General features: G+C 42.9%; 1 protein-coding gene across 1 annotated transcript in view; it reads left to right on the plus strand.

The window, feature by feature from the left end:
• The first annotated feature begins 4589 nt into the window (after positions 1–4589).
• vangl2 (VANGL planar cell polarity protein 2) overlaps positions 4590–13306 on the plus strand; it is a 50522-nt gene continuing 41805 nt past the window's right edge. The window contains exon 1 of the mRNA XM_061919582.1: positions 4590–4732. The gene's annotated coding sequence lies outside the window, so the exon portion shown is untranslated. The remainder of the gene's footprint in view (positions 4733–13306) is intronic.

Raw genomic sequence — 13306 nt, forward strand, 5'->3', positions numbered from 1 at the left:
TGGGGGGGGGCACGTAAGCTCTAACATAGAAGCTTAGATACCCAATCATGATTCTCTCTGGTAGGACCTCCTCTGCAAATTGCACTAGCACGGATTCACTCTCAGTCTTTTCACTGTTCCTAAATGCCATCATTTTTTTCATCATAGTGACAGTTCCTCCTTTTATTTCTCTTTTCAGATCATATAAATGTTCTCCTCTTGGGATTCCTGTCACGACTCCTCTTGCCCCCTTTCATTCTCCCACTTCGATTTTTTCCTTTATTATTTTGTTGCAGTTTTTGCACTAGCATGTCGTCTTCATACATGGACTTTCCTTCACTCCCCCCTCTAGTCCCATCCATGTCCATACCATCCTCATACATGGACTTTCCTTCACTCCCCCCTCTAGTCCCATCCATGTCCATACCATCCTCATACATGGACTTTCCTTCACTCCCCCCTCTAGTCCTATCCATGTCCATACTATCCTCATACATGGACTTTCCTTCACTTCCCCCTCTAGTCCCATCCATGTCCATACTATCCTCATACATGGACTTTCCTTCACTCCCCCCTCTAGTCCTATCCATGTCCATACTATCCTCATACATGTACTTTCCTTCACTCCCCCCTCTAGTCCTATCCATGTCCATACTATCCTCATACATGGACTTTCCTTCACTCCCCCCTCTAGTCACATCCATGTCCATACTATCCTCATACATGGACTTTCCTTCACTCCCCCCTCTAGTCCTATCCATGTCCATACTATCCTCATACATGGACTTTCCTTCACTCCCCCCTCTAGTCCTATCCATGTCTATACTATCCTCATACATGGACTTTCCTTCACTCCACCCTCTAGTCCCATCCATGTCCATACTATCCTCATACATGGACTTTCCTTCACTCCCCCCTCTAGTCCCATCCATGTCCATACTATCCTCATACATGGACTTTCCTTCACTCCCCCCTCTAGTCCTATCCATGTCCATACTATCCTCATACATGGACTTTCCTTCACTCCCCCCTCTAGTCCTATCCATGTCCATACTATCCTCATACATGGACTTTCCTTCACTCCCCCCTCTAGTCCTATCCATGTCCATACTATCCTCATACATGGACTTTCCTTCACTCCCCCCTCTAGTCACATCCATGTCCATACTATCCTCATACATGGACTTTCCTTCACTCCCCCCTCTAGTCCTATCCATGTCCATACTATCCTCATACATGGACTTTCCTTCACTCCCCCCTCTAGTCCCATCCATGTCCATACTATCCTCATACATGGACTTTCCTTCACTCCCCCCTCTAGTCCTATCCATGTCCATACTATCCTCATACATGGACTTTCCTTCACTCCCCCCTCTAGTCCTATCCATGTCCATACTATCATCATACATGGACTTTCCTTCACTCCCCCCTCTAGTCCCATCCATGTCCATACTATCCTCATACATGGACTTTCCTTCACTCCCCCCTCTAGTCCTATCCATGTCCATACTATCCTCATACATGGACTTTCCTTCACTCCCCCCTCTAGTCCCATCCATGTCCATACTATCCTCATACATGGACTTTCCTTCACTCCCCCCTCTAGTCCCATCCATGTCCATACTATCCTCATACATGGACTTTCCTTCACTATCCCCCTCTAGTCCTATCCATGTCCATACTATCCTCATACATGGACTTTCCTTCACTCCCCCCTCTAGTCCTATCCATGTCCATACTATCCTCATACATGAACTTTCCTTCACTCCCCCCTTCTAGTCCTATCCATGTCCATACTATCCTCATACATGAACTTTCCTTCACTCCCCCCTTCTAGTCCTATCCATGTCCATACTATCCTCATACATGGACTTTCCTTCACTCCCCCCTCTAGTCCTATCCATGTCCATACTATCCTCATACATGGACTTTCCTTCACTCCACCCTCTAGTCCCATCCATGCCCATACTATCCTCATACATGGACTTTCCTTCACTATCCCCCTCTAGTCCTATCCATGTCCATACTATCCTCATACATGGACTTTCCTTCACTCCCCCCTCTAGTCCTATCCATGTCCATACTATCCTCATACATGAACTTTCCTTCACTCCCCCCTTCTAGTCCTATCCATGTCCATACTATCCTCATACATGGACTTTCCTTCACTCCCCCCTCTAGTCCTATCCATGTCCATACTATCCTCATACATGGACTTTCCTTCACTCCCCCCTCTAGTCCTATCCATGTCTATACTATCCTCATACATGGACTTTCCTTCACTCCACCCTCTAGTCCCATCCATGTCCATACTATCCTCATACATGGACTTTCCTTCACTCCCCCCTCTAGTCCCATCCATGTCCATACTATCCTCATACATGGACTTTCCTTCACTCCCCCCTCTAGTCCTATCCATGTCCATACTATCCTCATACATGGACTTTCCTTCACTCCCCCCTCTAGTCCTATCCATGTCCATACTATCCTCATACATGGACTTTCCTTCACTCCCCCCTCTAGTCCTATCCATGTCCATACTATCCTCATACATGGACTTTCCTTCACTCCCCCCTCTAGTCACATCCATGTCCATACTATCCTCATACATGGACTTTCCTTCACTCCCCCCTCTAGTCCTATCCATGTCCATACTATCCTCATACATGGACTTTCCTTCACTCCCCCCTCTAGTCCCATCCATGTCCATACTATCCTCATACATGGACTTTCCTTCACTCCCCCCTCTAGTCCTATCCATGTCCATACTATCCTCATACATGGACTTTCCTTCACTCCCCCCTCTAGTCCTATCCATGTCCATACTATCATCATACATGGACTTTCCTTCACTCCCCCCTCTAGTCCCATCCATGTCCATACTATCCTCATACATGGACTTTCCTTCACTCCCCCCTCTAGTCCTATCCATGTCCATACTATCCTCATACATGGACTTTCCTTCACTCCCCCTCTAGTCCATCCATGTCCATACTATCCTCATACATGGACTTTCCTTCACTCCCCCCTCTAGTCCCATCCATGTCCATACTATCCTCATACATGGACTTTCCTTCACTATCCCCTCTAGTCCTATCCATGTCCATACTATCCTCATACATGGACTTTCCTTCACTCCCCCTCTAGTCCTATCCATGTCCATACTATCCTCATACATGAACTTTCCTTCACTCCCCCTTCTAGTCCTATCCATGTCCATACTATCCTCATACATGAACTTTCCTTCACTCCCCCCTTCTAGTCCTATCCATGTCCATACTATCCTCATACATGGACTTTCCTTCACTCCCCCCTCTAGTCCTATCCATGTCCATACTATCCTCATACATGGACTTTCCTTCACTCCACCCTCTAGTCCCATCCATGCCCATACTATCCTCATACATGGACTTTCCTTCACTATCCCCTCTAGTCCCCTATCCATGTCCATACTATCCTCATACATGGACTTTCCTTCACTCCCCCCTCTAGTCCTATCCATGTCCATACTATCCTCATACATGAACTTTCCTTCACTCCCCCCTTCTAGTCCTATCCATGCCCATACTATCCTCATACATGGACTTTCCTTCACTCCCCCCTCTAGTCCTATCCATGTCCATACTATCCTCATACATGGACTTTCCTTCACTCCCCCCTCTAGTCCCATCCATGTCCATACTATCCTCATACATGGACTTTCCTTCACTATCCCCTCTAGTCCTATCCATGTCCATACTATCCTCATACATGGACTTTCCTTCACTCCCCCTCTAGTCCCATCCATGTCCATACTATCCTCATACATGGACTTTCCTTCACTATCCCCTCTAGTCCTATCCATGTCCATACTATCCTCATACATGGACTTTCCTTCACTCCCCCCTCTAGTCCTATCCATGTCCATACTATCCTCATACATGGACTTTCCTTCACTCCCCCCTCTAGTCCTATCCATGTCCATACTATCCTCATACATGGACTTTCCTTCACTCCCCCCTCTAGTCCCATCCATGCCCATACTATCCTCATACATGGACTTTCCTTCACTATCCCCTCTAGTCCTATCCATGTCCATACTATCCTCATACATGGACTTTCCTTCACTCCCCCCTCTAGTCCTATCCATGTCCATACTATCCTCATACATGAACTTTCCTTCACTCCCCCCTTCTAGTCCTATCCATGTCCATACTATCCTCATACATGGACTTTCCTTCACTCCCCCCTCTAGTCCTATCCATGTCCATACTATCCTCATACATGGACTTTCCTTCACTCCCCCCTCTAGTCCTATCCATGTCCATACTATCCTCATACATGGACTTTCCTTCACTCCCCCCCTAGTCCTATCCATGTCCATACTATCCTCATACATGCCGTCACTATCCCCTTCCATCTCCATCCAGTCACAAAACAGCTTCTGCTCAACCGCCAAAACAGATTTAGACACTCTCGCCGCCGCCAAATTCACTCCAAATGTTTGCTAGTTCCTTGTCTCTCCTTCCGGTGACCCCAGCTTTAAACCTTCCAGAATATTCCAAAAAGGTGTTTTGTGTGCATTTCTAAAAGTAGTTCCGGTGGTGAGGTTTTTTAAAAAACACAAGCCCCGCCTCTTCCGCCGAGCACGGATGGAATGGAAGCAAGGGGCGGGGCTTGGTTTGTAGCGGAGGCGTGGCTTCGTGGGCTTCCACGGCCGAGCTGAAAGAAAGTGGAAAGTGGGAGAAATACCTGCATGGACACTCTGCCATAAGTAAGTAGTGCTCTTTCTTCTCTCATTCATTCATGTCTTCGAAGGCCGGCGGAGAACATGAGCGGGAGGGCGGTTTTAACGGAGACGTTGGACGGAAGAATAGAAGCAAGTGTGAGCGGGTTAGCCAGTGTGACGTCAAACAATGGTGGTCGTCTCTTTTCTCTTTCTTTTTACTTAGTGTGACGTCAAACAATGGTGGTCGTCTCTTTTCTCTTTTCTTTTTACTTAGTGTGACGTCAAACAATGGTGGTCGTCTCTTTTCTCTTTCTTTTTTACTTAGTGTGTCGTCAAACAATGGTGGTCGTCTCTTTTCTGTTCGTGTTTAGCTAGTGTGTCTTCCAACAATGGTGGTGGAGAGGATGTCATGGTCGCCTCCTTTCTGTTTCTTCTCCTCTTACTTGAGGAGCTCCATGTTTGCTCCATGTTTGCTCCATGTTTGCCCCCCACGGAGGACACGTAGCTCTGAAGACTTCCATCCAAGATGGAGACATTTGAAGTGAAGAGAAAAAGGCGCCTCCACTTTGGTTCTTTTTTTTTTAGCAGGCCGAAGCGTAACAATTTGCTATACATTCCTTTTGTGAATGACATTTGTTTGAAATAAGGGCGGCCAAGACCAATAAATGTGGCGGGGAAGCGGCTAACGTTCTGGGTCATTCGGCACCAGGGTAGGCGGCCATTGTCTACTACAACTCGGTCTCACCACAAAAGGCTAGTTTTCCTCCTTTTTTATCCTCCTTTCAAACTATGTTGACTTAAACTTGGCTTAAATGCTCAAATGCGTTCTTAAAACTCATTGGACGTGCTAAACAGAACCAAAGTGCAGCAGAATCACGTCTTAGTCAAAGGGTCTAACCTGTTACTGTAGAGCAGTGCTTCAGTGATGTACTGTGAACATTCTTTTAGTTCATCTCCTAATCACAGCAAAGCATTTTTGGTTGAAAAAAAAGAGATAAAGAAGTAAAATATAGCACTATGTCATCAGTTTATCCATCCATCTTCTTCCGCTTATCCGAGGTGGGGTCGCGGGGGCAGCAGCCTAAACAGGGAAGCCCAGTCTTTCCTCTCCTCAGCCTCAGAGACGTTCCCAGGCCAGCCGGTAGACATAGTCTTCCCAAAGTGTCCTGGGTCTTCCCCGCGGCCTCCTACCGGTTGGACGTGCCCTAAACACCTCCCGAGGGAGGCGTTAAGGTGGCATCCTGACCAGATGCCCGAACCACCTCATCTGGCTCCTCTCCATGTGGAGGAGCAGCGGCTTTACTTTGAGTTCTTCCCGGAATACAGAGCTTCTCACCCTATCTCTAAGGGAGAGACCCAAACTCATTTGGGCCGCTTGTACCCGTGATCTTGTCCTTTAGATCATAACCCAAAGCTCATGACCATAGGTGAAGATGGGAATGTAGAGCGACCGGTAAATTGAGAGTTTTGCCTTCCAGCTCAGCTCCTTCTTTACCGCAACGGATCGATACAGTGTCCACATTACTGAAGACGCCGCACCAATCAGTCATCAGTTTCTGATTTATTAAATTGTATAACAGTGCAAAAATATTGCTCATTTGTAGTGGTCTTTATTGAACTATTTGAAAAAAAAGATATAAAAATAACTAAAAACTTGTTGAAAAATAAACAAGGGATTGAATGATAAATGCCGATTTCTCCACATAGAAGTAATCATCAACTTAAAGTGCCCTCTTTGGGGATTGTAATAGAGATCCATCTGGATTCATCAACTTACTTCTAAACATTTCTTCACAGAAAAAGAAATCTTTAACATCAATATTTATGGAACATGTCCACAAAAAATCTAGCTGTCAACACTGAATATTGCATTGTTGTATTTCTTTTCACACTTTATGAACTTACATTCATATTTTGTTGAAGTATTATTCAATAAATATATTTATAAAGACATGCACCTGGGGATAGGTTGATTGGCAACACTAAATTGGCCCTAGTGTGTGAATGTGAGTGTGAATGTTGTTTGTCTATCTGTGTTGGCCCTGCGATGAGGTGGCGACTTGTCCAGGGTGTACCCCGCCTTCCGCCCGATTGTAGCTGAGATAGGCGCCAGCGCCCCCCGCGACCCCAAAAGGGAATAAGCGGTAGAAAATGGATGGATGGATGGATGGATTTATAAAGGATTTTTGAATTGCTATTTTTAGAATATTTAAAAAAAAATCTCCCGTTCCCCTTGGCATACCTTCAAGTACCCCATTTGAAAACCACTGCTGTGTACTGACTCACAACTACAATGTTCCACATATTACTATGTTTGAATGGTAAAATACATTTCCAAGAGCCTAAATACTGACATTTTTACAATGTAAGCATCAAGATGTATTTTGTAAGCTGATAAATAGGACGGCGTGGCGCATTGGGAGAGTGGCCGTGCGCAACCCGAGGGTCACTGGTTCAAATCCCACCTAGAACCAACCTTGTCACGTCCGTTGTGTCCTTCAGCAAGACACTTCACCCTTGCTCCTGATGGGTGCTGGTTAGGGCCTTGCATGACAGCTCCCGCCATCAGTGTGTGAATGTGGAAGTAGTGTCAAAGTGCTTTGAGTACCTTGAAGGTAGAAAAGCGCTATACAAGTACAACCCATTTATCATTTATTTAAATATTTCAGGGTCTGCTTAAAAACCTTGAAAATGCTTGGATTTCAATTAGGACGGCACTATGGCCTTTTATTAATATCTCAATATTTTTAGGCCATGTCACGATACACGATATATATCTCGATATTTTGAATGAACACTTGATACATATAATGACAGCAGTATGATGATTCTATGTGTCTACATTCAAACATTCTTCTTCATACTGCATTAATATATGCTACTTTTAAACTTTCATGCAGAGAGGGAAATCACAACTTAGTCAATTTACCAAAACTGTATTTATTAAACCTGCGATGACGAGGTGGTGACTTTTCCAGGGTGTACACCGCCTTCCACCTGACTGTAGCTGAGATAGGCACCAGCGACCCCAAAGGGAATAAGCGGTAGAAAAAGGATGGATGGATGTATTTATTAAACAGTTATTAATCAGTGGCACAAACATTCATCCATCCATTCATTTTCTACCGCTTATTCCCTTTGGGGTCGCGGGGGGCGCTGGTGCCCATCTCAGCTACAATCGGGCAGAAGGCTGCGTACACCCTGGACAACTCGCCACCTCATTGCAGGGCCAACACAGATAGACAACATTCACACTCACATTCATGTCATTTCCAAAACAGAACGTGCAAGATTGTCAAAGACATTTTAAAACAACCTATAAGTGCACTTATGTGCATGATGTCACTAAGGTGACATATCAAAGCAACACTAAATTAAGAGTGCACTTTTTGTACAGAATGCTACTACAATATTTTAAAACAAATAACGTACATGATGTCACACAAAATATTTTAATAACTCAAATAAAAATGAGCTGCATAATAGGAAATCAAATAGTGTATGTCCTTCGCTATGTGGTAGGTTCCTGCGTACGTTATCTCCTGTTGTTGACTATTTTATTCATACGGTATTGATCTGGAAATGGTTGCATCGGCATTTTGTGGGTGTGGCAGGGAACGAAGATGTTGACTTAGTGTTTCAAGCACTCTTTATTCTCTAGCGGGTAACTTTTCAAATGATGCTACCAAAAAGCAGTAATGCTACTTTTTGTAGCAACGCTTTTGCCACATACTTGACATATTACTGTTCTCTGTTCAACATATTCCCGCTTGAAGCCAAACCACAGCCAGACCATAGACCCTGTGCTGTTTTTCTTGGAAATTAGTCTTCCTTCATTTGGTACCAGATTTGCACCTTCTTTCTCTCGTATTACCAATCGCACCGCACCACATCTAACTTTACCATGCTCCTGCCTCTGCTCCGCGAGAGCGTATGACGTTAACACACGCAACAGTATGTGAGAAGGTGCGCTGGTTTTATGTCTGTGAGAAGGAGAGACAAGAAAGAGTGAAAAAAGTATGTAGTGTAATGCCCGTAGCTAAAAGCAACTTTCTTGAGAAATACTCAAATATCACCATATAGTCATCTTCTGTATCGTACAGAGACAAACCCACGATATATCGAGTATATTCGATATATGACCCAGCTCTAATTTGAACGTGTTATCAAAGTTTTAAAAAATGCTTGAATTTGGGGTTAAAGGCCTACTGAAATGATATTTTCTTATTGAAACGGGAATAGCAGGTCCATTCTATGTGTCATACTTCATCATTTCGCGATATTGCCATATTTTTGCTGAAAGGATTTAGTAGAGAACATTGACGATAAAGTTTGCAACTTTTGGTCGCTAATAGAAAAGCCCTGCCTGTACTGGAAGTAGCAGACGATGTGCGCGTGACGTCACAGGTTGCAGGGCTCCACACATATTCACATTGTTTACAATGGAAACCACCAGCAGTAAGAGCAATTCGGACCGAGAAAGCGACAATCTCACATTAATTTGGGCGAGGATGAAAGATTTGTGAATTAGGATATTGATAGTGAAGGACTAGGAAAAAATAAAAAGCGACGGTTCCGGGCGGTGGCAGTGTGAGCGTTTCAGATGTAATTAGACACATTTACTAGGATAATTCTGGAAGATCCCTTATCTGCTTATTGTTTTAATAGTGTTTAGTGAGATTTTAAAGATTGTAAAGACATATCTCGACGTCGGATGGCTGCGGTGACACGCAGTGTCTCAGAGAGAAGCCGAGGAGCCAAGCTCACAGCTGCCTTTTTAACAGCTGCTGCAGCACAACAAATAATCCAATGATTTCTCCGGTAAGATGTATATCACAAGTTCCCCATCCAAAAACATGCTGGTTGACGTAGAGAAACATGTTCACTTGACCGCTCCGCTTCACAACAAACAAAGAAACACCGGCTGTGTCTCGGTGCTGAAGACAGCTGCAATCCACCGCTTTCCACCAACAGCATTCTTCTTCGACGTCTCCATTATTAAATGAACAAATTGCAAAAGATTCAGCAACACAGATGTCCAAAATACTGTGTAATTATGCGATGAAAGCAGACGACTTTTAGCCACGAGTGGTGCAGCGCTGATATTTTCTGACAGTCCGTGACGTCACGCGTACGCCTCATCATTCCTCGACGTTTTCAACAAGAAACTTACGGGGAATTTAAAATGGCAATTTAGTAAACTAAAGCGGGCGTATTGGCATGTGTTGCAATGTTAATATTTCATCATTGATATATAAACTATCAGACTGCGTGGTGGCTAGTAGTGGCTTTCAGTAGGACTTTAAGTGCTTGGAAATGTTCATCATGTTTCTCGGCAGTCTGGCTCAATAGGCTAATTATAAAATGGGAAAAAATAAAAATAAGTGTCCTTAAAAATGAAAGCTACCCACTTGATCTGTTGGCTTTGCACAAGCCCTTACATTAGGTTGTTGTGGCTCTGTGTCGCCTCCAAGAGGACAGTGGTGCATCGGTCCATCATGTTGGGAGGTTGTCGTTTTAATGAATATTGGACGGAAAATGACATACAAACTTTGGATAAAACATGGACCAAAAGGAAATCCAACATGGTTCCATGTATTTTTTTGCTCCGTTATTTTGGTTGTCTACTTAACTTGTCTTGCTACACCTCAGATAAAGCAAACAAGTAACATTTTGCCGTTTTTGCATTAAAATGGTTACATTATTGGACTTGTTGGTACTGTGAAGGTCATGTAATGTATATTTTGTAACTTTTTCCACAACTGAGAGCTGAGTTAACATGAATGAGTTTGTAGTTGTATGCATTTCTTGCTCTATTATTTTCGTTGTCTACTTAACTTGTCTGGCTACCTCAGTTAACATAAAAAAAAGTAAACTTTTGTATTTTTGTTCATTTCTTATCATAGCCACAGTTATATGGCTGCATATGCTTAATGAAAGGTGACTGAGGTGTTGCGAAACAGACAACATATTTTCCTTTAATTTATTATCATTATATTGGGGACGACGTGGTATGGTTGGGAGAGTGGCCGTGCCAGCAACCTGAGGGTTCCTGGTTCAATCCCCACCTTCTACCAACCTCGTCACGTCCGTTGTGTCCTTAAGCAAGACGCTTCACCCTTGCTCCTGATGGGTCGTGGTGAAGGCCTTGCATGGCAGTTCCCGCCATCAGTGTGTGAATGTGTGTGTGAATTGGAGAATGTGAGAATAGTGTCAAAGTGCTTTGAGTACCTTGAAGGTAGAAAAGTGCTATACAAGTATAACCCATTTTCCATATTAATGTGGAACTGTTTTGTTAATAAATGAGTGAAATTGACATTTTGAGGTTGCGTGTATTTATATCACATTGTGCAGTTTACAAGCACAAATACAATGTAAATCAATCCTTGCTGTTCTATGTCATTGAGTGCTTTAACTAAGAAAAAGAACAAGAAATTTGAAGAAAGAAAACACACATAGAGACATGTTTGCAAACACCAATGACATTGAATAGTCCACAGAAACACTGCTTCATTTTCTATGCCCCATTCAGTTAATAACTGCTGCTTCAATGTTAGGCTTAGGTTTTTGGCAAATTTTCCATATTTTTCCTACTGACAGCATTTGGTGACCTCAAACAACAAGGCTATGAATGGATTCACACTGGTTTTCGCCTTTTGAAGCATACTGGAAAACTGATCTTGAAAGTCCTTAAAAAGTGCTTGAACTTGGCCATGGAAAACATGTACAAACCCTGATATTTGTATTTATACTGTGACCATTTTCAATTGGTGATTATCTCAACAGGATGGCAAAAGTAAAATCCTGGCACAGAAGGCCGTTACTGTAAACCAGGGGTGTCAAATATATATTACGATATTTTGCCTTGGCCTTGAATGAAGACTTGATGCATATAATGACAGCAGTATGATGATTCTATGTGTCTACATTCAAACATTCTTCTTCATACTGCATTCATATATGCTACTTTTAAACTTTCATGCAGAGAGAGAAATCACAATTAAGTCAATTGACCAAAAGTGTATTTATTAAAGTTATTAAGCAATGGCACAAACATTCAAGTCATTTCCAAAACATAAATTGAAAGATTGTCAGAGACATTTTAAGTGTCAAATAAAAATGAGTTGCATAACAGGAAATCAAATAGTATTCATCCTTCACTATGTGGTATGTTACTACGAACGTTAGGAAATTCTCTTCATTCTCTAGCGAGTGACTTTTCAAATGATGCTACATATTAACAGTAATGCTACTTTTTATAGCAACGCTTTTGCCCCACACTTGACAAATTACAGTTGTCTGTTCGACATATTCCCACTTGAAGCCCAACCACCGCCAGACGATGGACCCCTTGCTGTTTTTATTGGGAATTAAGTCTTCCTTCATTTGTTAGCAGATCCGCACCTTCTTTCTCTCGTATTCCCACTCGTACGGCAGAGAGGTAGCAGACTGGGCTACGTTAGTGGCTAACGTAGCCCAGTCTGCTACCTCTCTGCTGGGTGAGGGCGGACACGTATGTGACGTGTCGTATGTAAGAATGTGCGCCTGCTTGTCTGTGAGAATGAGAGAAGAGCCTGAAGTGTAATGGCCGCAGCTAAAAGCAACTGCGTGAGAACGTATACTCGAATATAACGATATACTCATTTTCTACATCGCACAGAGACAAACCCGCGATATATCGTATATATCTATGTATCGCCCAGCCCTATATCATTGTATCTTTGTAGATGATGCTACATATGTAAAAAAAAATAAAATAAACCACGTTCGTGCACCAGTCGAATATAATTAGAAAACTACATAACTAACATCCTGTAATTGGATTTTGATGTTTTTTTATCTTGAGAATTTGAAAAATGAATACCAATGAGTTGTCTGATTAACATTATCACATAATTTTTTCCCAAAAATCTAAATAACGACAAATACTATTAACCGCAACATGTAAGTGTAAAAAAAACAATATTGTGATTTGTACATTTTTAGAACGTGCCTGTTCTGTTTTTAAACAAAGAAAAAAAGCTGAGGTTGTCTCTATTTTTAAGTTACCCTGCCGTGATTTTACATGGGGCCCAATTGGGAGAGAATTTTTCTCCATGTGGCCCCCGATCTAAAATGAGTTTGACACCCCTGCTGTAAACTGATACAATCAGAATCTTCCTCCTCTTACATTTAACGATACTACAAAGTGTGCTTAAAGGGGACCATTATCACCAAACCAATGCAAGCGTCAATATATACCTTGATGTTGCAGGAAAAAGACCATGTATTTTTTTAACCGATTTCCGAACTCTAAATGGGTGAATTTTGGCAAATGAAACGCCTTTCTGTTTATCGGTCTTTTACCGACGACGTCAGAACGTGACGTCACCGAGGTAACACACCCGCCATATTCATTTTCACATTACAAACACCGGGTCTCAGCTCTGTTATTTTCCATTTTTTCAACTATTTTTTGGAACCTTGGAGACATCATGCCTCGTCGGTGTGTTGTCGGAGGTGTAACAACACTAACAGGGAGGGATTCAAGTTACACCACTGGCAAGAAATCTGCCGCCAGACCCCCATTGAATTTGCCAGAGTGTCTTCACATTTGACCAGCGATGCTAAGACAGACAT

This window comes from Nerophis ophidion, linkage group LG14 (assembly GCF_033978795.1).
Source record: "Nerophis ophidion isolate RoL-2023_Sa linkage group LG14, RoL_Noph_v1.0, whole genome shotgun sequence".
Lineage (NCBI taxonomy): Eukaryota > Metazoa > Chordata > Actinopteri > Syngnathiformes > Syngnathidae > Nerophis > Nerophis ophidion.